This window comes from Pleurodeles waltl, chromosome 9 (genome assembly GCF_031143425.1).
Source record: "Pleurodeles waltl isolate 20211129_DDA chromosome 9, aPleWal1.hap1.20221129, whole genome shotgun sequence".
Taxonomy (NCBI): domain Eukaryota; kingdom Metazoa; phylum Chordata; class Amphibia; order Caudata; family Salamandridae; genus Pleurodeles; species Pleurodeles waltl.
This window is the reverse complement of record NC_090448.1, coordinates 1,193,351,334-1,193,374,486: the sequence shown is the minus strand read 5'-3', so window position 1 is coordinate 1,193,374,486 and position 23,153 is coordinate 1,193,351,334. Positions and strand designations below refer to the sequence as shown.

Here is a 23,153-nt window from a genome sequence, read left to right as displayed (position 1 = left end):
TGCCTCTGCTCTCCTGGTCGCTGGGGGTTCACTCTGGTACTCACCTCTTGGGGTTCCTAGTTCCTCTAGCTCCCCTCTAATAACTCCACATCCTTGGGTGGGGGGCTGCATCTCATATTCAACTTTCCTAGTAACTGGTTTGACCCTCCCCTAGGGTCCTTGCTATTTTTACTAAGTATTGTAAATGTTTGTGTTTCCGTGCTATCTACTGATTGCTATTGTGTACACAATTAGTGTGTACTTACCTCCATTTGAGGGAACTGCCTATAAGTATTTTAGTGTTGTGTTACCATAATAAAGTATCTTTATTTTTGTAGTACTTGTGTGATTCTTTCATTTGTGATAAGTTGCATTGTGACTATAGTGGTATTGCGTAAGCTTTGCATGTCTCCTAGATAAGTCTTGGCTGCTCATCCACAGCTACTTCTAGAGAGCCTGGCTTCTAGACACTGCCTACACTTCACTAATAGGGTATACCTGGACCTGGTATAAGGTGCTAACACCATAGGTGCGCAACACACACCAGGCCAGCATCCTACAGACTGGACATTGGGCAGACTCCAAAAAAACCCAGAGGACCTCAACCCTTCCAAGATTGCAAAGAACCTCCCTTCAGACTGAAGTTATCACTCCCTCACCCAGCAGGCACGACCCAGTGAAGTCCAGTTCACTGACCAGCTACTGCCCATCCAACCGGACATAGCAGCCTGATCAAATTTCACCTGACGGACCCAGAAGACAAACCCTGTATGTGTGGCAGGTTTGGTGGCCCTGACCTCCAGTGGCTGAACTGTGCAATAGCCAGGGGTACTGGACCCCCAATGTCAGACACCCAGAAGAAAAGTCCATGCCAGACTCTCCAAGGACCAGGAGCAAGCACCATTTAAAGGCATTTAGGACACCTAAGTAGCACCCCCTCAGAATGGCCCTACTGACCTACAAATCACCCTCCAGGTGACTTGCACCTGGCTCAGAAGGCTCCCTAACGCACGACCCTTGACTGACCTATCTGCTCTGCGCCCGGCCCACCTGGCCCCTGCATCGGAGAACCAGCTGTGCTCTAGGGGTCCATAACCCCTTGTGACCTCCACCATCTGAGGGGATCCACCGGACACACCTCAAAGTCTACCTGTGCAGTGCATTTCTAAGTGTTCCCCTTGCCTGTGGCGCACCAGTTCCAAGACCTTCAGCTTCTGCTCCTGCCAGAACCAGGATCCTCCCAAACTTCTTCGGCTGGCCCACAGGACATCAGGAAGACCTTGATCTGGAAATAGAAGGTGGCACTTGTGAGAGCATTGCCTGATTTTATATGCAATTTTAAAATGTTCTGCCATTGAGTCCTATGCTGCGTAATAGCGCACAGAAACAGAACATTTTCTAAACTTTGAAAAATCATTACTTAAAAAGTATTTACCCGATTTTTATGATCTTGGTCTTAAACATTTTATAAAAATCTGAAGTATTTTTGTAAATTGGTCTCAAATTATTCTTTTGATTGTGTGTCCACGTTTATTGATACCATGAGTACAACAAATGCTTAACACATCTCCTGGATTAGCCTAACTGCTCGACCAAGCTACCACAAAAATAGGGCATTATGTGATCTATTTTTGCCTCTGGGTACCAAGGTGTGGTTGCCCGGGCTCTGCACTGTGCACATCGTTTTTGCACACTATATAGAGGGCCAGCCTCCAACAGGCACCAGGCAGAAAGAAACAATCCAGGGAGTCCTTTATGCCACCCACTAGCAACATGTGCCAGGGCAACAACAGAAGAACAGTCCAGATGAGCCCCTTTATACAGTCCAGTACCAGTTCAGTACCAGTTCCAAAAGTACCCTAAAAACCAGGGGTTACAGCCCCTCTACTCATACTCAAAATGCCTGGGTTCTAGGTGGGAGAAGGTTCCAGCCAGATCTTACCAGTCAGAATTCCCATTCTCCTCTACTATAAGAAAGTCCCTCTTTCTGGCATGGTTACCACCACTTTTCGCCTGTTGTCAGTGTGCTTAGACTGTTTTCACTGGGATCCTGCTAACCAGGACCCCAGTGATTTTGCTCCCTCCTCTAAATTTGGCTGTCTCTGTACCCTTTACACCCCACAAGTGGCATACTGGCGTACCCCTGTAAGTCTCTAGTGTACGGTACTTGGGTACCCAGGGCATTGGTACACCAGGGGCCCCCAGGGGCTGCAGCATGTATTATGCCACCACATAGGAGTCCATGCAAACTGTGTCTGCAGGCCTGCCATTGCAGTCTGCGTGAAAAGGTGCATGCACCCTTTCACTACAGATCACTGCACAAGGTCACTGTAAGTCACCCCTGTGGTAGGCCCTTCCAGCCAAACGGGCAGGGTGCAGGTCCCTGTGTGTGAGGGCACCCCTGCATAAGCAGAGGTGCCCCTACAAACTCCAGTTCCATTTCCCTGGACTTTGTGAGTACGGGGACGCCATTTTACCCATGTACTGGACACAGGTCACCTATGGTCCAGCTACATAATGGTAACTCTGAACCTAGGCATGTTTGGTATCAAACATGTCGGAATCATACCCCAATACTGATGCCAGTATTGGTGGCAGTATTCTATGCACTCTGGGGGTTCCTTAGAGGACCCCCCAGTATTGCTCCTAACAGTCTAACAAGGTATGCAAGAAGCCCACGCTGCTGCAGCCCCTTGGACAGGATTCTGCCCTCCTGCTGCTTGACCAGCTCAAGCAGGGTAAGAAAGAACAAAGGATTTCCTGTGGGAGAGGAGTGTAACCTCCTCTCCCATGGAAGTAGGTGCTACAAGGCTCGGGAGGGGTTGCCTTACCAAGCCACTGGTTTGCTTTGAAGGGCACATTTGGTGCCCTGCTTACATAATCCGGTTTGCACCAGTCCAGGGGCCCCCAGTCTCTGCTCTGGCACGAAACTGCACAAGGAAATGGGCGTGACCACTCTCCTGTCCATCACCATCCTGGGGGTGGTGCCAAGAGCTATTCTAGGTGGCCACTAGATTCTGCCATCTTGAAACCAAGATGGGCAGAGGTCCCTGCGAGCGTCTAACTGGTCAGGTTAGGCAGATGACGTCAGTGACCCCCTCTGTTAGTTGTTTACCTTGCAAAGTGACCAAGCCTCTTTTTGTGCTGTTAAGTGACTCCCTTGCTGGTGGATCCCCAGATTCGGCATGTAAGACTCCACCAGGACCCCTCTGCAATGACCTCTTCTGCTCCTGGCTACCGGAACCGCTGCTAGACTTCACAGGAACCGAACAAGACTGCAACACTGAGACGACCTCTCCTAGCAACATTGTTTCTGCAGCTCCTCAAGATTTCCATGGCTGTGCATCCTTTGGGGTCGGCAAGTGTTTAGCTGCACCAAAGAAGCAAGAAGGAATCTCCCTTGGAGTGAAGGAGTCCCTCCTCTGCATCTCCAGGCACCGCAAGCAACGACGTCCGGCTGCTGGAATCTGCTGTCCACTAGACCCGTGAAGATATTTCCAACCCAGGTGGTGGTTCCAAGGGGCCCTCTGGGTTATCTCTGCCTTCTTTCCAACTTGGGAGATGGTGAGCCCTTGTCTTTTCCTCCAAGACAGAACCCCTGCGCACCGCGACTGTTGCAGAAACCAAGGCTTGAAGACTCCTTCTCAGAGGGATCTTCAGGCTCCATGTAGCCCTGCCCCCCCCCCCCCCAGCACTCTACTTCTGCAATGGGAGTCTCCTCTCTCCTGCTCCAGCGACGGGAGACTCCTCTTCAGGTGTGCTGACTGGGCCTCAATGCAACTTACTGTGCCTGCTGCCAGTGGGATCCTCGTGGGGGCTTCCACTGCTTCTGCTGGCTCTCCGGTCTTCTGAGTGTCCTTCCAGACTGCCCTTAAGGGTCGAGACTCCAGGATCTTGTTGGTCCTCTTCAGTGCTGCAAAACTCCAACAGCTCCAGTTGCATTTGCTTGTTGTTGGTCCACCTAACCACTTACCGGTCTGCAATCCGGTGACCATCAAGGGACAGCTCCTAGGTGACTTCAGGGGCTCCTTTGTAGCTCCTGGGCTCTGCAGCTGGACTTCATCCACCACTGTCAACCCGGATCTTCACCCACAGAAGGGTGGGCATTGCCTCCTGCCCCAGCTGGACTCTGTAACACTATCTAATAATGGTTGCCTGACCCAGTACAAGGTGTAACACCATAGGTGTTAACCACACACTGGGCCAGCCTCCTACACCTTCTCTGGCTCCAGAACACAGTAGGGGGGTAAACAAGCCCCTTTTGTGAGAGCAGGGCACAGACTATACAAGTGTAAAGTGTGCCCCGCCTCCCTCTCTCCCAACCGAGGAACACCATTGGTATGGAGATATGACCCTAACACACCTAACCCTCCCTGATGGATGGCCGTCTGGGGAGTATGCACAAAGTGGAGCTGTCACTCTGCCCCACACGTGGATTGGAGTCATGCTGCAAAGCACCAGAGTTATAATCACAGAGAAATGCCCACTTTCTAAAAGTGGCATTTCTAATATGGTAATGTAAAATCCACCTACCCTAGTAAAAAGGATTTCTCACTATCATTCCAAACATACCATACATGTCCACACTACTCCTTATAAATCAGAAATGACAATTTCAACATATATAAGGGAAATCCAAATGGAAACCTATGAGAAGAGCAGCACTCACAGCAGTGAAAAGCAAAATAGGCTGTTAGTCTCTACTAGGACATGTTGCACATAAAAATATTTGTCCTGCCTTTTACACACACAACACCCTCGGGGTTGGCGTAGGTGTAGTAAGAAGGGATTTCAGGCATTGGCAAATGTTTTGCTTTCGCTAATGACCGAGCTGACAAAAATCGCTGGAATGCACTTCTTAGTTTAAAGAAGACATTTATTATTACTTCACCAGAGGTTCCTGAGGGAGGAGATTAGTAGGTTGGAGGCATATGTTTAAAAATAGTCACAGCAATGAAAGGAAAATATATCAAAGTGATTCCCAACTGCAATGTACACAGCAAATACATGTGATTATATTATAGCATAACTGCCAAGCAAAGTATAAAGTCAAAATTATTCACCGTAGGGCCTATCACTGCTCTTCATGTTTCTCATGCCAGCAAGTTGATGACCCCTATTCAACTGCGAGAAAGAGGTTTTTTCCACCCTTACGGGAGGTCAGGCAGTTCACGTCCATTCCTGGCTGAAGTCTCGCAAAATTCCCCCTCAAATTCTGCCCAGGGACACCTTTTATAATATTCAAAACATGCTGGCTACTGTGGGTCAGAGTTGGAAGAAACAACGTCGAAAGTTGGCCAAGTTTTCAAGGCTGTCTCTCCCAAGGCCGAGTCCTTCCCTGCACTAGAGAAAAACTCAAAATATGCGCTTCCTTATCATGCTATTGTGTTCGGTAAGAGAAAATACGAAAAATACAAGCTTAGTTTACCATGTGGAAAAACACAGCTCATCTGCAATGTCTCAACTGCAATGTCTAACGCCACGATAAAGCCAATAGGCAGCTAAACTGAATACAAAATGTCTAATGCCACGTTAAAGCCAATAGGCAGCTAAACCGAATACAAAATGTAATGTCCAACACCACGATAAAGCCAATAGGCAGGTAAACTGAATTCAAAATGTAATGTGCTACTGGTGAACATTGAACAACTAATATGCACAGTAGGGAAACACAAAGTGGTCAAACATACTTAATTTCATTACATCAAGTAGTTTGACTTGTCATGTCAATGTGGCAGTAAATTGCACACTCATGCGCTAAAGTGGCAGGCCTGAGACAGGTTTTAAAGGCTACTTCTGGGTGGTGCATTCAGCGTTGAAGGTCCACCAGTAGCATTAATTTGCAGGCCCTGGGTATATGGTATACTACTTTACAAGAGACTTACAGGTAAATTAAGCAAGCCAAATAGGTGTAATCCAACTATACCAAGTTTTAGGGGAGAGAGCACGTGCACTTTAGCACCGGTTAGCAGTGGTAAAGCGCCCAGAGTCCTAAAGCCAACAAAAAGAGGGTCAGGAAAATAGGAGGAGAAAGGTAAAAAGTTAGGGAAAAGCCTGCAGAAAGGACCATTTCCATCACTGTCCCATACTGAGTGCTGCGTTACACGTGACTTTGTCCTACACTGAGGGCCTTCACACACAGGAGTCGATCCTGCACAGGGGTCTGAATACCACCTCCCTTCCAGGGGTCCATCCCACACTGAGGGCCAGCCCCACACATGGCTGTGTCCCACACACGGCTGTGTCCCACGCTGAGGGCCTTCACACACAGGAGTCGATCCTGCACAGGGGTCTGAATCCCCCCTCCCCCTCCAGGGGTCCATCCCACACTGAGGGCCAGTTCCACACTGAGAGCCAGTCCCATACATGGGTGTGTCCCACACTGAGGGCTTTCACACACAGGAGTCGATCCTGCACAGGGGTCTGAATCCCCCCTCCCCCTCCAGGGGTCCATCCCACACTGAGGGCCAGCCCCACACATGGCTGTGTCCCACACTGAGGGCCTTCACACACAGGAGTCGATCCTGCACAGGGGTCTGAATACCACCTCCCTTCCAGGGGTCCATCCCACACTGAGGGCCAGCCCCACACATGGCTGTGTCCCACACATGGGTGTGTCCCACACTGAGGGCTTTCACACACAGGAGTCGATCCTGCACAGGGGTCTGAATCCCACCCTACTTCCAGGGGTCCATCCCACACTGAGGGCCAGCCCCACACATGGCTGGGTCCCACACGTGGCTGTGTCCCACACTGAGGGCCTTCACACACAGGAGTCGATCCTGCACAGGGGTCTGAATACTTCCCCCCCCCCCCCCTCCAGGGGTCCATCCCACACTGAGGGCCAGTCCCACACACGGCTGGGTCCTACACTGGGGGCCTTCACACACAGGAGTCGATCCTGCACAGGGGTCTGAATCCCACCCCACTTCCAGGGGGCCAGCCCACTCTGAGGGCCAGCCCCACACATGGCTGGGTCCCACACGTGGCTGTGTCCCATGCATGGCTGTGTCCCACACATGGCTGTGTCCCACGCTGAGGGCCTTCACACACAGGAGTCGATCCTGCACAGGGGTCTGAATCCCACCCCCGCTCCAGGGGTCCATCCCACACATGGCTGTGTCCCACACATGGCTGTGTCCCACACTGACTCTGACCCACTGGTAGCTTAGCGCAGAGCATCCACAGGAGTCGATCCTGCACAGGGGTCTGAATCCCACCCCACTTCCAGGGGTCCATCCCACACTGAGGGCCAGCCCCACACATGGCTGGGTCCCACACGTGGCTGTGTCCCACACTGAGGGCCTTCACACACAGGAGTCGATCCTGCACAGGGGTCTGAATCCCCCCTCCCCCTCCAGGGGTCCATCCCACACTGAGGGCCAGCCCCACACATGGCTGTGTCCCACACTGAGGGCCTTCACACACAGGAGTCGATCCTGCACAGGGGTCTGAATACTCTTCCCCCCCCCCCCAGGGGTCCATCCCACACTGAGGGCCAGTCCCACACATGGCTGGGTCCTACACTGAGGGCCTTCACACACAGGAGTCGATCCTGCACAGGGGTCTGAATACCACCTCCCTTCCAGGGGTCCATCCCACACTGAGGGCCAGCCCCACACATGGCTGTGTCCCACACATGGCTGTGTCCCACACTGAGGGCCTTCACACACAGGAGTCGATCCCGCACAGGGGTCTGAATACTCCCCCCCCCCCCCTTCCAGGGGTCCATCCCACACTGAGGGCCAGTCCCACACATGGCTGTGTCCCACACTGAGGGCCTTCACACACAGGAGTCGATCCTGCACAGGGGTCTGAATACTCTCCCCCCCCCCAGGGGTCCATCCCACACTGAGGGCCAGTCCCACACATGGCTGGGTCCTACACTGAGGGCCTTCACACACAGGAGTCGATCCTGCACAGGGGTCTGAATCCCCCCTCCCCCTCCAGGGGTCCATCCCACACTGAGGGCCAGTCCCACACTGAGGGCCAGTCCCACACACGGCTGGGTCCTACACTGAGGGCCTTCACACACAGGAGTCAATCCTGCACAGGGGTCTGAATACTCTTCCCCCCCCCGGGGGTCCATCCCACACTGAGGGCCAGTCCCACACATGGCTGGGTCCTACACTGAGGGCCTTCACACACAGGAGTCGATCCTGCACAGGGGTCTGAATACCACCTCCCTTCCAGGGGTCCATCCCACCCTGAGGGCCAGCCCCGCACATGGCTGTGTCCCACACATGGCTGTGTCCCACACTGAGGGCCTTCACACACAGGAGTCGATCCCGCACAGGGGTCTGAATACTCCCCCCCCCCCTCCAGGGGTCCATCCCACACTGAGGGCCAGTCCCACACACGGCTGTGTCCCACGCTGAGGGCCTTCACACACAGGAGTCGATCCTGCACAGGGGTCTGAATCCCCCCTCCCCCTCCAGGGGTCCATCCCACACTGAGGGCCAGTCCCACACTGAGAGCCAGTCCCATACATGGGTGTGTCCCACACTGAGGGCTTTCACACACAGGAGTCGATCCTGCACAGGGGTCTGAATCCCCCCTCCCCCTCCAGGGGTCCATCCCACACTGAGGGCCAGCCCCACACATGGCTGTGTCCCACACATGGGTGTGTCCCACACTGAGGGCTTTCACACACAGGAGTCGATCCTGCACAGGGGTCTGAATCCCACCCCACTTCCAGGGGTCCATCCCACACTGAGGGCCAGCCCCACACATGGCTGGGTCCCACACGTGGCTGTGTCCCACACTGAGGGCCTTCACACACAGGAGTCGATCCTGCACAGGGGTCTGAATACTTCCCCCCCCCCCCCCTCCAGGGGTCCATCCCACACTGAGGGCCAGTCCCACACACGGCTGGGTCCTACACTGGGGGCCTTCACACACAGGAGTCGATCCTGCACAGGGGTCTGAATCCCACCCCACTTCCAGGGGTCCATCCCACTCTGAGGGCCAGCCCCACACATGGCTGGGTCCCACACGTGGCTGTGTCCCATGCATGGCTGTGTCCCACACATGGCTGTGTCCCACGCTGAGGGCCTTCACACACAGGAGTCGATCCTGCACAGGGGTCTGAATCCCACCCCCGCTCCAGGGGTCCATCCCACACATGGCTGTGTCCCACACATGGCTGTGTCCCACACTGACTCTGACCCACTGGTAGCTTAGCGCAGAGCATCCAGGACTATCCTCAGAGGTCATGTGGAAAGAGTTTGCCAGCACACCACAAAAGAGACTCCACACCAAGATGTAAGAAGGTATATGTATCCTATATTATAAACACATGATTATACCAGAACATCGTCACTCAGAGGCCCTTTGCGTGTTATGCAAGTATCATAATGATGAGAGAAATAGGGAAGCTGCTGTTAGGTTGGCGACATCACGAACGAAGCATTCCTGTGCATCTCTTGCAGCTGCCATGTCAGACTGGATCACCGGACAATGTGAGGCCACAAAGGGCTCGGGCTCTCAGGGCGTGAAGTGCCGCACCCGGTGTCCGCACGAGACCCTAGGATCAGTGGCCCACATGGAATGCCACAACTTGTCAGTGGGGATCGGAGGGAAGGCAGTATCCTCAGTCACTGAGCTGAGTGATATCTAGTGTGCACACATCCACACGGTGCTGGCATGCCTGCGCTTCTAGGGGTGCTCGGTATCCCCACTAGCAGTGTTCCAGGAGTGGGGTCCCCATCCACGGCCTGGCAGAGGCTCTGTGCTGTGTAAGTGCCCAGGCCCCGCTTGCAGGCGCCTGTTCGGTGCCGCGATCGTCCACTACACGATCCTCTCACTGAGTAACTGACCCTCGGTCACCCCCTGAGCCCATGGCACGGGGCACCTCCTGTGCCCGGCGATGCCCAGTACTCCGGAGACACTTCATGCAAGCCCCGCGTGTGCTAAATCACATGGAAAACACGGAGTTCTCTGCAGTGCCACCAGGGCACCATAGCAATACCCACCCCGGTGGGCACCGGACGTCTGCGCCGTTACCAGCGGCCTCGGGGGGGGCTCTGGTAGTTAGGGGTTTGGTTAGTTGCTCGACCAGTCGGCCCAGAAGTAACTGCCCACCGACTACCCGTGCTCAGGTGATTCCTGCCGGCCCCCACTGGCACCAGGGCGCAGGTTCTGTGCCACGCACAAGGTAGGTGCCACCTCCGGGCGCTGCACTCAGGGTCCTCAGTATGTGCTCTTCTTCTCCGCTGACGCGTAGTTAGCAGCAAGATACTGACATGGACCGTTTCGCAGTGTGAGGAAAGAAGAGCGAATTTATGAAAATTGTTATAGACATTTGATTGCTTGGTGCCATTACCGTCCAGAGAAACCAGAAGTTTCAGGATAATACTAATAGACAAATAGGCAATGTGTCCTGAAGGTTGGCAATTTTTGACTCCGTTTTTTAGAAAAAGAGGTGCCAGTGCCCTTCGACTGTCCTGAAGAGGCCACAAGTTTTGAGGCCGAAACGCGTCGACACTAGTCTAGCGGGATCAAGGGCTTATAATTAATAAATTGAGAGATTAAATAATGAGAAGCACTACATAATACCTTAAAAAATTGTTAGGTGTTTTCAGCTGGGTGCTAACCCCTTGGTCACCTGTCTAAGGCAGGATCACAATGTGAATTGAGCTATAGTGACCTTTATGAGTTATTCCGTTGGGCATTACCCATTCTGTTTGTGTTTAGTTTTAAGGAATTGTGTTGTGTAATTTATGTAATAGTTAGTAATATGATGTGTAATTGTTGATGTCTTAATATATGTTATCATGATGAGGTACACACTGCTATTTGTAAATAAATTAAATAAACATGGGAAAGTAATTTACCCTTTTAACCAAAAGTGAGTGTTTTGGTTAATATAATTAATGAATAGATTTGTCCCTGCCTGCTATTTCTTGTGATTATGTTTAGTGCTCGTGAGGGGCATGAATGTGAAGATGTGAGTGGAATTCATTTTAAAACAAACACTAGCAAAGCCAATAGCTCTCGCCTTGCCCAGCTCTTGAATTGGCAATGGATGTTAGCCAGGCTGCACCAGAGCCATGATCTCTGCGCCGCGGCTAAAGGGATGATGATGCAGATTTGTTACAGAGCGCTCGAATGCCGTCAGTAGAATCCCCAACCAGGATAAGAGCAGAGCAGCCACGTTTTCAGCATCTTTCTGAAGGAGAGCAGGGAGGTGGCTGATTTCAGATGAAATGGAAGTTTGTTCCATTGCAGAGCAACTTTCACGCACCTACAACATGAGACAGGTGTCTTGTTTTCTTTTTAATTATTTCTCCATCTTGGATAGGAAGGAACAAGTAAATAGTGGGTAAAAGCTTCTTTTTTCCCAAAAAGGGCGGAGGGCTCGAGGGTTTAGAAGCAACCCAGAAAGTTTAGAAGAAAGCAACTGGGGGAGGGCAGAAGTAAAACCTATGGGAGGCTGGAGGTCACTGGTGGGGTGACGCACTGGAGGTCCTCAGTAGATACAGAACCAGTGAGCTGTGGTGAGGAGGAAGGTTTGTGCTCCACTGCTGGGGGCCATGAAGCTGACACCCGTGCATCACCCTCTGCACCACCTGTGTATCACCCCACCCGTGCATCACCCCACCCGTGCATCACCCCCTGCACCCCCGTGCATCACCCTATGCACTCCCCGTGCATCACCCCACCCGTGCATCACCCTCTGCACCACCTGTGCATCACCCCACCCTTGCATCTCCTGGTGCACCACCCGTGCATCACCCCACCCGTGCATCACCCTCTGCACCCCCGTGCATCACCTTGTGCACCACTTGTGTATTATGCAGTGAACCACCCGTGCATCACCCCTCCCATGCATCACCTGGTGCACTACCTGTGTAATATGCAGTGAACCACCCATGTACCACCCATGCATTGCCCTCTGCACCCCCGTGCATCACCCTACCCATGCATCACCCTCTGCACCCCCGTGCATCACCCCACCCGTGCATCACCCTCTGCACTGCCGTGCATCACCCCACCCATGAATCACCCTCTGCACCACCCGTGCATCACCTTGTGCACCATCTGTGTATTATGCAGTGAACCACCAGTCCATCACCTGTGCACCACTCGTGCATCACCCTCTGCACCACCTGTACATCACCCCACCCGTGCATCACCTGGTGCACCACCTGTGTATTATGGAGTGAACCACCTGTGCATCACCCTCTGCACCCCCTGTGCATCACCCCACCCGTGCACCATCTGTGCATCACCCCACCCATGCATCACCCTCTGCACCCCCGTGCATCACCTTGTGCACCACCTGTGTATTATGCAGTGAACCACCTGTGCATCACCCCACCCATGCATCACCTGGTGCACTACCTGTGTATTATGCAGTGAACCACTCGTGCATCTCCTGGTACACCACTTGTGTATCATGCAGTGAACCACCCATGCATCACCTGTGCACCACCCGTGCATCACTCTGCCCCACCTGTGCATCACCCCGCCCATGCATCACCGGGTGCACCACCTGTGTATTATGCAGTGAACCACCTGTGCATCACCTGTGCATCACCCCCTGCACCACCTGTGCATCACCCCACCCCACCCGTTCATCACCTGGTGCACCACCTGTGTATTATGGAGTGAACCACCTGTGCATCACCCTCTGCACCCCCTGTGCATCACCCCACCCGTGCACCATCTGTGCATCACCCCACCCATGCATCACCCTCTGCACCCCCGTGCATCACCCCACCCGTGCATCACCTTGTGCACCACCTGTGTATTATGCAGTGAACCACCTGTGCATCACCCCACCCATGCATCACCTGGTGCACTACCTGTGTATTATGCAGTGAACCACCCATGCATCTCCTGGTACACCACTTGTGTATCATGCAGTGAACCACCCATGCATCACCTGTGCACCACCCATGCATCACTCTGCACCACCTGTGCATCACCCCGCCCATGCATCACCGGGTGCACCACCTGTGTATTATGCAGTGAACCACCTGTGCATCACCCCCTGCACCACCTGTGCATCACCCCACCCGTTCATCACCTGGTGCACCACCTGTGTATTATGCAGTGAACCACCCATGCATTACCTGTGCACCACCCTCTGCATCACCTGTGCGTCACCCCACCCGTGTATCACTTGGTGCACCACCCATGCATTATGTGGTGCATCACCCGTGCATGAACAGAGACACCACCCGTGCATCACCCAGGGCACCACCCATGCATCACCTGGTGCACCACCTGTGTATTATGCAGTGAACCACCCATGCATCCCCTGTGCATCTCCCCACTTGTGCATCACGTGGCGCACCACCCATGCATCACCAGAGACACCACCTGTGCATCACCTGGTGCACCACCTTTGTATTATGCAAGAACCACCCATGCATCTCCCTCTGCACCACCTGTGCATCACCCCGACCGTGCATCACCTGGTGCACCATCCATGCATTATGTGGTGCATCACCAGAGACCCCACACGTGCATCACCCAGGGCACCACCCATGCATCACCTGTGCATCACCCGGGCACCACCCATACATCACCCAAGGCACCACCCATGCATTATGTGGTGCATCACCCATGCATCAGCTGAGACACCACCCGTGCATCACCCAGGGCACCACCCGTGCATCACCTGGTGCACCACCTTTGTATTATTCAGTGAACCACCCATGCATTACCTGTGCATCACCCAGGGCACCACCCGTGCATCACCTGCTGCACTACCCGTGCATCACCTGGGGCACCACCCGTGTATTATATGGTGCATCACCGGAGACACTACTCGTGCATCACCTGCTGCACCACCCGCGCTTCACCCAGGGCACCACCCATGTATTATGCGGTGCATCACCTGGGATACAACCTGTGCATCACCAAAGGCCCCACCTGTGCATTATGTGATGCACCACGCATGCACCACTCATGCATTATGCAGTACACCACCTGTGCATCACCCAGGGCACCACCTGTGCATCACCCGGGGCACCACCCATGTATTATATGGTGCATCACCTGAGACACCACCCGTGCGTCACCTGCTGCACAGCCCGTGCTTCACCCGGGACACCGTCTATGTATTATGCAGTGCATCACTTGGGACACAACCCGTGCATCACCAAGGGCCCCACTCGTGCATTATGTGATGCACCACGCATGCACCACCCATGCATTATACAGTACACCACCTATGCATCACCCAGGGCACCACTCATGTATTATATGGTGCATCACCTGAGACACCACCTGTGCTTCACCCGGGGCACCACCCATGTATTATGCAGTGCATCACCTGTGACACAACCCGTGCATCACTGAGGGCCCCACCGTGCACTATGCGGTGCACCACAAATGCCTCACTCATGCATTATGCAGTGCACCACCTGTGCATCACCCAGGGCACCACCCATCCATCACCTGTGCATCACCCGGGGCAACACCTGTGCATCACCTGCTGCACTGCGGTGCATCACCTGGGGCACCACCCATGTATTATATGGTGCATCACCTGGGACACAACCCGTGCATTACCGAGGGGCCCACCCGTGCATTATGAGGTGCACCCTGCATGCATAATTCATGCATTATGCAGTACACCCCCTGTGCATCACCCAGGGCACCACCCATGCATCACCTCGGGCACCATCCGTGCATCACCCAGGACATCACCCATGCATCACCTACTGCACCATCTGTGTATCACTTGGGGCACCACCCGTGCATTATGTGGAGCACCACCTATGCATTATCTGGGACACCACCCGTACATAAACTAGGGCACCACCCGTGTGCCACCCATGCATCATCCAGTGCACCACCCATGCATTATGCAGTGCATTACCCAGGGCACCACTCTTGCATCAGCCAGGTCACCACCAATGCATCACACGTGCACCACCTGTGCATCACCCAGAGCACCACCCGTGCATCACCAGTGCATCACCCAGGGCATTACCCTTGCATCAACTAGGGCACCACCCATGCATCTCCCTCTGCACCACCTGTGCATCACCCCAACCGTGCATCACCTGGTGCACCACCCATGCATTATGTGGTGCATCACCAGAGACACCACACGTGCATCACCCAGGGCACCACCCATGCATCACCTGTGCATCACCCGGGCACCACCTTTGCATCACCCAGGACACCACCCATGCATCACCCAAGGCACCACCCATGCATTATGTGGTGCATCACCCGTGCATCAGCTGAGACACCACCCGTGCATCACCCAGGGCACCACCCGTGCATCACCTGGTGCACCACCTGTGTATTATTCCGTGAACCACCCATGCATTACCTGTGTATCACCCAGGGCACCACCCGTGCATCACCTGCTGCACTACCCGTGCATCACCTGGGGCACCACCGGAGACACTACTCGTGCATCACCTGTTGCACCACCCGCGCTTCACCCAGGGCACCACCCATGTATTATGCGGTGCATCACCTGGGATACAACCTGTGCATCACCAAAGGCCCCACCTGTGCATTATGTGATGCACCACGCATGCACCACTCATGCATTATGCAGTACACCACCTGTGCTTCACCCAGGGCACCACCTGTGCATCACCCGGGGCACCACCCATGTATTATATGGTGCATCACCTGAGACACCACCCGTGCGTCACCTGCTGCACAGCCCGTGCTTCACCAGGGACACCGCCTATGTATTATGCAGTGCATCACTTGGGACACAACCTGTGCATCACCAAGGGCCCCACTCGTGCATTATGTGATGCACCACGCATGCATCACCCATGCATTATACAGTACACCACCTGTGCATCACCCAGGGCACCACTCATGTATTATATGGTGCATCACCTGAGACACCACCCGTGCTTCACCCGGGGCACCACCCATGTATTATGCAGTGCATCACCTGGGACACAACCCGTGCATCACTGAGGGCCCCACCGTGCACTATGCGGTGCACCACAAATGCCTCACTCATGCATTATGCAGTGCACCACCTGTGCATCACCCAGGGCACCACCCATCCATCACCTGTGCATCACCCGGGGCAACACATGTGCATCACCTGCTGCACTGCAGTGCATCACCTGGGGCACCACCCATGTATTATATGGTGCATCACCTGGGACACAACCCGTGCATTACCGAGGGGCCCACCCGTGCATTATGAGGTGCACCCTGCATGCATAATTCATGCATTATGCAGTACACCCCCTGTGCATCACCCAGGGCACCACCCATGCATCACCTCGGGCACCATCCGTGCATCACCCAGGACATCACCCATGCATCACCTACTGCACCATCTGTGCATCACTTGGGGCACCACCCGTGCATTATGTGGAGCACCACCTATGCATTATCTGGGACACCACCCGTACATAAACTAGGGCACCACCCGTGTGCCACCCATGCATCATCCAGTGCACCACCCATGCATTATGCAGTGCATTACCGAGGGCACCACTCTTGCATCAGCCAGGTCACCACCAATGCATCACACGTGCACCACCTGTGCATCACCCAGAGCACCACCCGTGCATCACCAGTGCATCACCCAGGGCATTACCCTTGCATCAACTAGGGCAACACCCATGCATCACCCGGAGCACTACCAATGCGTCACCCATGGTACCACCCATGCATCACCCGGGGCACCACCCATGCATCACCCAGGACATCACCTACTACATGACCCATGGGTACGCAGTGCACCACCCATGCATCAGCCAGGACACCACTGTGCATCACCAATGCATCACCCAGGGCACCCTCATGCATCACCCGTGCACCATCCATGCATTACCCAGTGCACCAACCCTGCATTATCGAGTGCACCACCCCTGCATTATCCAGTGCACCACCCGTACATGACCCAGTGCACCACCCATGCATTACAAAGTGCACCTCCTGTGCATTACAAAGTGCACCTCCTGTGCATTACCCAGTGCACCACCTGTACATTACCCAGTGCACAACTGCATTACCCAGTGCACCACCCATGCATTACCCAGTGCAACACCCGTACATCACCCAGTGCACCACCCATACATTATCAAGTGCGCCACCTGTGCATTACAAAGTGCACCATCCGTGCATCACCTGGTACACCACCTGTGCATTACCCAGTACACCACCTGTGCATTACCTGGTACACCACCCATGCATTACCCAGTGTATCACCAGTACACCACTCGTGCATTACACAGTGCACCACCCATTACACCACCCGTGCATTATCCAGTGCACCACCCGTGCATTATCCAGTGCACCACCCGTGCATTTACAAAGTGCACCATCTGTGCATCACCTGGTGCACCACCTGTGTATTACCCAGTGCACCACCTGTGCATTACCCAGTACACCACCTGTGCTTTACCACGTACACCACCCATGCATTACCCAATGCGCCACCAAGTACACCACCCGTGCATTACCCACTGTATCACCTGTGCATTACACAGGTACCAAATCATGAAGCATCCCATCATCCCTGCATTACCTACCACCCAAGCTTCCGTGCATTACCTACCACCCATACTTGTATGAGCCAACCCACCTTCCATGCCAGATCCAGCACTCGTTCTCCTGCTTGACCCAGTATACCACTTGTGTATGACTTAGCACACCATGTATGCATGATGCAATACGCTGCTGGTGCATTACCCTGTACATCATCTGTGCATGACCCAATGGGCTGCCGGCACATGAGCCAGTACACCAGCCCTGTATGACCTAGCTCACTGCCCCATCCAACACACCACCAGCCCAGCACCAAGCACCCCACCCATGAAGATGCATTACCCCATCCAAGCATTACCCACTGCACCACCGTGCATCACTTGTTGCACCACCGATGCATCACCTGGTGCCCCATCCATGCAAGATACATTACCCCACTCATGCATGACTCAATGCACCTCCCATGCAAGATATACTACCCCATCCGGGCATCTCCCTTTGCACTACCCTTGCATCACATTCTGCACCAACCGTGCATCACCCGATGCACTACCCATGCAAGATACATTACTCAACCTGTGCATCACCCAGTGCCCCACCCATGAAGATGCGTGATCCACTGTGGCACCCATGCAAGATGCATTACACCACTTGTGCATGATCGAGTGCACTGGCCATGCAAGATGCATTACCTCACCCATGCATGACCCATTGCACTACCCATGAAGATGCATTACCCCACCCATGCATGACTGTAGGAAGCTGGCTCTGTATATACTATATCAAAATGAGATATAGTGTGCACAGAGTCCAAGTGTTCCCCAAGTGGCTAGACAGAGGCAAAAATAGATAATACTAAAGATGCATTACCCCACCCGTGCATGGCCCAGTGCACCACCCATGAAGATGCATTACCCCACCCGTGCATGACACAATGCACTACCCGTGCATGATGCATTACCCCACCGTGCATGACCCAATGCACCACCCATAAAGATGCATTAACCCACCTGTGCATGACACAATGCACTGCCCGTGCATGATGCATTACCCCACCCGTGCATGACCCAATGCACCACCCATGAAGATGCATTACCCCACCCGTGCATGACACAATGCACTACCCGTGCATGATGCATTACCCCACCCGTGCATGACCCAATGCACCACCCATAAAGATGCATTAACCCACCTGTGCATGACACAATGCACTACCCGTGCATGATGCATTACCCCATCCGTGCATTACCCAGTGCACCACCCATGAAAATGCATTACCCCACCCATGCATGACCCAGTGCACCACCCATGAAGATGAATTACCCCACCTGTGCATGACCCAATGCACCACCCATGAAGATGCATTACCCCACCCGTGCATGACACAATGCACCACCCATGAAGATGCAGTACCCCACCCGTGCATGACACAATGCACTACCCATAAAGATGCATTACCCCACCCGTGCATGACCCAGTGCACCACCCATGAAGATGCAGTACCCCACCCGTGCATGACCCAGTGCACCACCCATGAAGATGCAGTACCCCACCTGTGTATGACCCAGTGCACTACCCAGCCACCTGCAGCACACTTTCAGGACCTGGGCGTCACTGTGAGAGCACTGCCTAGACGCCCGCCTGGGAGAGGATGTCGCCCCCTGGGATGGCCACACTGTGTGTGTAGGATACAGTGGGGACACAGAGGCATAGCTTTTGGGGGTGTTTGGGGTGTCGCACCCCAATAAATGCATTTAAATAGTTGAGCAGAGGTGCATTCAGTCGGGTGTTGTGAGGTGCCAGTGGGATTTCACCAGCTGTTTACATTCAAACCCTTTCTCCCTTGGAAAGTCTTCATAAATTAAGTTACTTTACAAAATATCAAAATATTGAGTTCCCCTCACTTAGTGCCCCCCCCCCCCCAATTTGCATTCCTTTCCCTTCCCACTGCCCCTTAAGACCCTTCCATGCCCCCTACTTGTCCTATAATGCATTTAACATGATGTGCCAGTCTGTGGCTCACCACCTCCCCCCCCAAACTTACTGACCAAACTACGCGGGTACATCAGTGTCCCTCGGGAGCCTGGCGGAGAAGGGAGAGTGTCCTGGGTACCTGTCCCCATCAGTGACGTCTGAGGGTCGGTTTAGGGCTGTCCTGGGTACCTAGCCCCATCAGTGGCCCCTGAGGCTCTGTGTAGGGCTGTCCTGGGTACCTGGGCCCATCAGTGACCCCTGAGTGTCTGTGGGGGGGCTGTGCTGGGTACCTGGCCCCATCAGTAACCCCTGAGGGTCTGTGGGGGGGCTGTCCTGGGTACCTGGCCCCATCAGTGGCCCCTGTGGGTCTGTGGGGGCTGTCCTGGGTACCTGGCCCCATCAGTGACCCCTGAGGGTCTGTGGGGGGCTGTCCTGGGTACCTAGCCCCATCAGTGACCCCTGAAGATCAGTGGGGGGCTATCCTGGGTACCTGTCCCCATCCGTGACCCCTGAGGGTCTATGTAGGGCTGTCCTGGCTACCCGGCCCCATCAGTTACCCCTGAGGGTCTGTGGGGGCTGTCCTGGGTACCTAGCCCCATCAGTGACCCCTGAGGGTCTATGGGGGGCTATCCTGGGTACCTGGCCCCATCAGTGATCCCTGAGGGTCTGTGGGGGGCTGTCCTGGGTACCTGGACCCATCAGTGACCCCTGAGGGTCTGTGGGGGGCTGTCCTGGGTACCTGGCCCCATCAGTGATCCTTGAGGGTCTGTGGGGGGCTGTCCTGGGTACCTGGCCCCATCAGTGACCCCTGAGGGTCTGTGGGGGGCTGTGCTGGGTACCTGGCCCCATCAGTGACCCCTGAGTGTCTGTGGGGGGGGGGCTGTGCTGGGTACCTGGCCCCATCAGTAACCCCTGAGAGTCTGTGGGGGGGCTGTCCTGGGTACCCGGCCCCATCCGTGGCCCCTGAGGGTCTGTGGGGGCTGTCCTGGGTACCTATCCCCATCAGTGACCCCTGAGGGTCTGTGGGGGGCTGTCCTGGGTACCTGTCCCCATCAGTGACCCCTGAGGGTCTATGTAGGGCTGTCCTGGGTACCTTGCCCCATCAGTAACCCATGAGTGTCTGTGGGGGGCTGTCCTGGGTACCTGGCCCCATCAGTGGCCCCTGTGGGTCTGTGGGGGCTGTCCTGGGTACCTATCCCCATCAGTGACCCCTGAGGGTCTGTGGGGGGCTGTCCTGGGTACCTGTCCCCATCAGTGACCCCTGAGGGTCTATGTAGGGCTGTCCTGGGTACCTGGCCCCATCAGTGACCCATGAGTGTCTGTGGGGGGCTGTCCTGGGTACCTGGCCCCATCAGTAACCCATGAGTGTCTGTGGGGGGCTGTCCTGGGTACCTGGCCCCATTCGGGATCCCTGAGGGTCTGTGGGGGCTGTCCTGGGTACCTGGCCCCATCAGTGACCCCTGAGGGCCTATGCAGGGCTGTCCTGTGTACCTAGCCCCATCAGTGACCCATGAGGGTCTGTGCGGGGGGCTGTCCTGGTTACCTGGCTCCATCCGTGACCCCTGAGGGTCTGTGGGGGGCTGTCCTGGGGACCTGGGCCCATCAGTGACCCCTGAGTGTCTGTGGGGGCTGATCCTGCTCCGGACGGTGGCTTGCACCTCCAGAGGCCCTCAGACCCTTTCTGCATGTCTGTGCGCCCCTCGGCTGCTGCTTTGCTGGGGGGGAGGGGTGCCTGCTCCCCACATTCCTGCCGCAGTTTCCTGGAGACCTTTCAGCCCGGCCTGGTGCGGGGGGGCTTTGTGAGCCTCTTCCAGCCCCGGCCTCCCAAGGACCCGTTGCTGAGCAGGGGCTGAAGGAATGTCCGGGGGGGGGCTTCCTGGATGTAGTGGCCTTCCTTCCATGGGCCTTAAACCCTGTGCCGGGGGTGCCAAGGTACCCGCTCCACGGGGGCAGCAGAGCAGAACCTGAGGCTGCGGTGAGGTGCCCTGGAGCCCCCCCGTCCCCCCCACACACACATATCACACAACACACATAACATACAGAAAACACATAACGCTCACAACACGTAACACACCTAACATACAGAACACGTAACACATCTAACATACATAACCGATATAACTCAAGGTGTGACTGTACCCCACAGCGCGTGTCCCCCACGGGGGTCACTCCGTGGACCTTGAAGAGACCCCGGCCACTGAGGGCAACATTGTCAAATGTTGTTCTTTATCATTGTAATTCTTTAATTAAAGTTTATTTCTTTTTATTTTTAGTTGTTTATTATTCCATTTTAAAATATGTAACAATTATATGTTACATTCTTACACAAAATATGTATGATTTAAATGTCGAAATAAAGTAACTCATTAGTTCCTGTGGGGGGGTCGGCCCCTGTGGTTGGCATGTGCGGCGCGTGCACAGCAGGGTGAGGGTCGTCCAGACCCTCTCAGACCGGCCCTCTGGAGAGAAAGGAAAGGGACCGATGCTTCCGAAAGAGGATGTTTCCTGTGAGCCACATGTCTTCATGCAGCTCGCCTTCTGGGGGTTCACCACACACCGCGGGGCACCTCTGGGTCTCAGTCCTCACCTGCACAGGACAGACTGCATTGGTAAAGCGGCGCGCCTCGAAGCGCTTATCCAGGTCTTCTGGGGACCTGCAAGCATCCTTCATGGCCTCCAGGCTATGCGTAGAAACGGCGACCAGGCAGTAGAATGACTCCAGGGTCAGCTGGTCCAGGGGTGCTTGAGACATCTCCAGCCCTTCCAGGCTGCACCACCGCAGGCAGCCCAGTGCTTTCAACCCTGCAGGTGTGAATCCATCACAAACTGTCCCCTCCAAGAGGGCAGCAATCTCTCCCCCCACTCCTGAGACTAGCAGGCCAGGGCAGATGTCCTCACTTCTGGCTGGTTCCCCTCTCCCCCCACTCCTGAGACTAGCAGGCCGGGGCAGATGTCCTCACGCCTGGCTGGTTGGAGGCAGAATCCATCACAAACTGTCCCCTCCAAGAGGGCAGCAATCTCTCCCCCCACTCCTGAGACTAGCAGGCCAGGGCAGATGTCCTCACGCCTGGCTGGTTGGAGGCAGAATCCACCACAAACTGTCCCCTCCAAGAGGGCAGCAATCTCTTCCCCTCTCCCCCCCCCCCCCCCCCACACCCCCGCTCCTGAGACTAGCGGGCCGGGGCAGATGTCCTCACTTCTGGCTGGTTCCCCTCTCCCCCAACTCCTGAGACTAGCAGGCCAGGGCAGATGTCCTCACGCCTGGCTGGTTGGAGGCAGAATCCAGCACAAACTGTCCCCTCCAAGAGGGCAGCAATCTCTTCCCCTCCCCCCCCACTCCTGAGACTAGCAGGCCGGGGCAGATGTCCTCACTTCTGGCTGGTTCCCCTCTCCCCCAACTCCTGAGACTAGCAGGCCAGGGCAGATGTCCTCATGCCTGGCTGGTTGGAGGCAGAATCCAGCATAAACTGTCCCTTCCGGGAGGGGCAGCAATCTCTCTCCCCCCCCCCCCCCCGCTCCTGAGACTAGCAGGCCAGGGCAGATGTCCTCACTCCTGGCTGGTTGGAGGCAGAATCCAGCACAAACTGTCCCCTCCAAGAGGGCAGCAATCTCTTCCCCCCCCCCCGCTCCTGACCCTAGCAGGCCAGGGCAGATGTCCTCACCCCTGGCTGGTTGGAGGCAGAATCCAGCCTAAACTGTCCCTTCCGGGAGGGGCAGCAATCTCTTCCCCCCCCCCGCTCCTGAGACTAGCAGGCCAG

General features: G+C 55.0%; 1 protein-coding gene across 1 annotated transcript in view; it reads left to right on the top strand.

Annotated features, from left to right (window-relative positions):
• FSIP1 (fibrous sheath interacting protein 1) overlaps positions 1-23,153 on the top strand; it is a 577,935-nt gene that overhangs the window by 420,237 nt on the left and 134,545 nt on the right. The window lies entirely within an intron of this gene.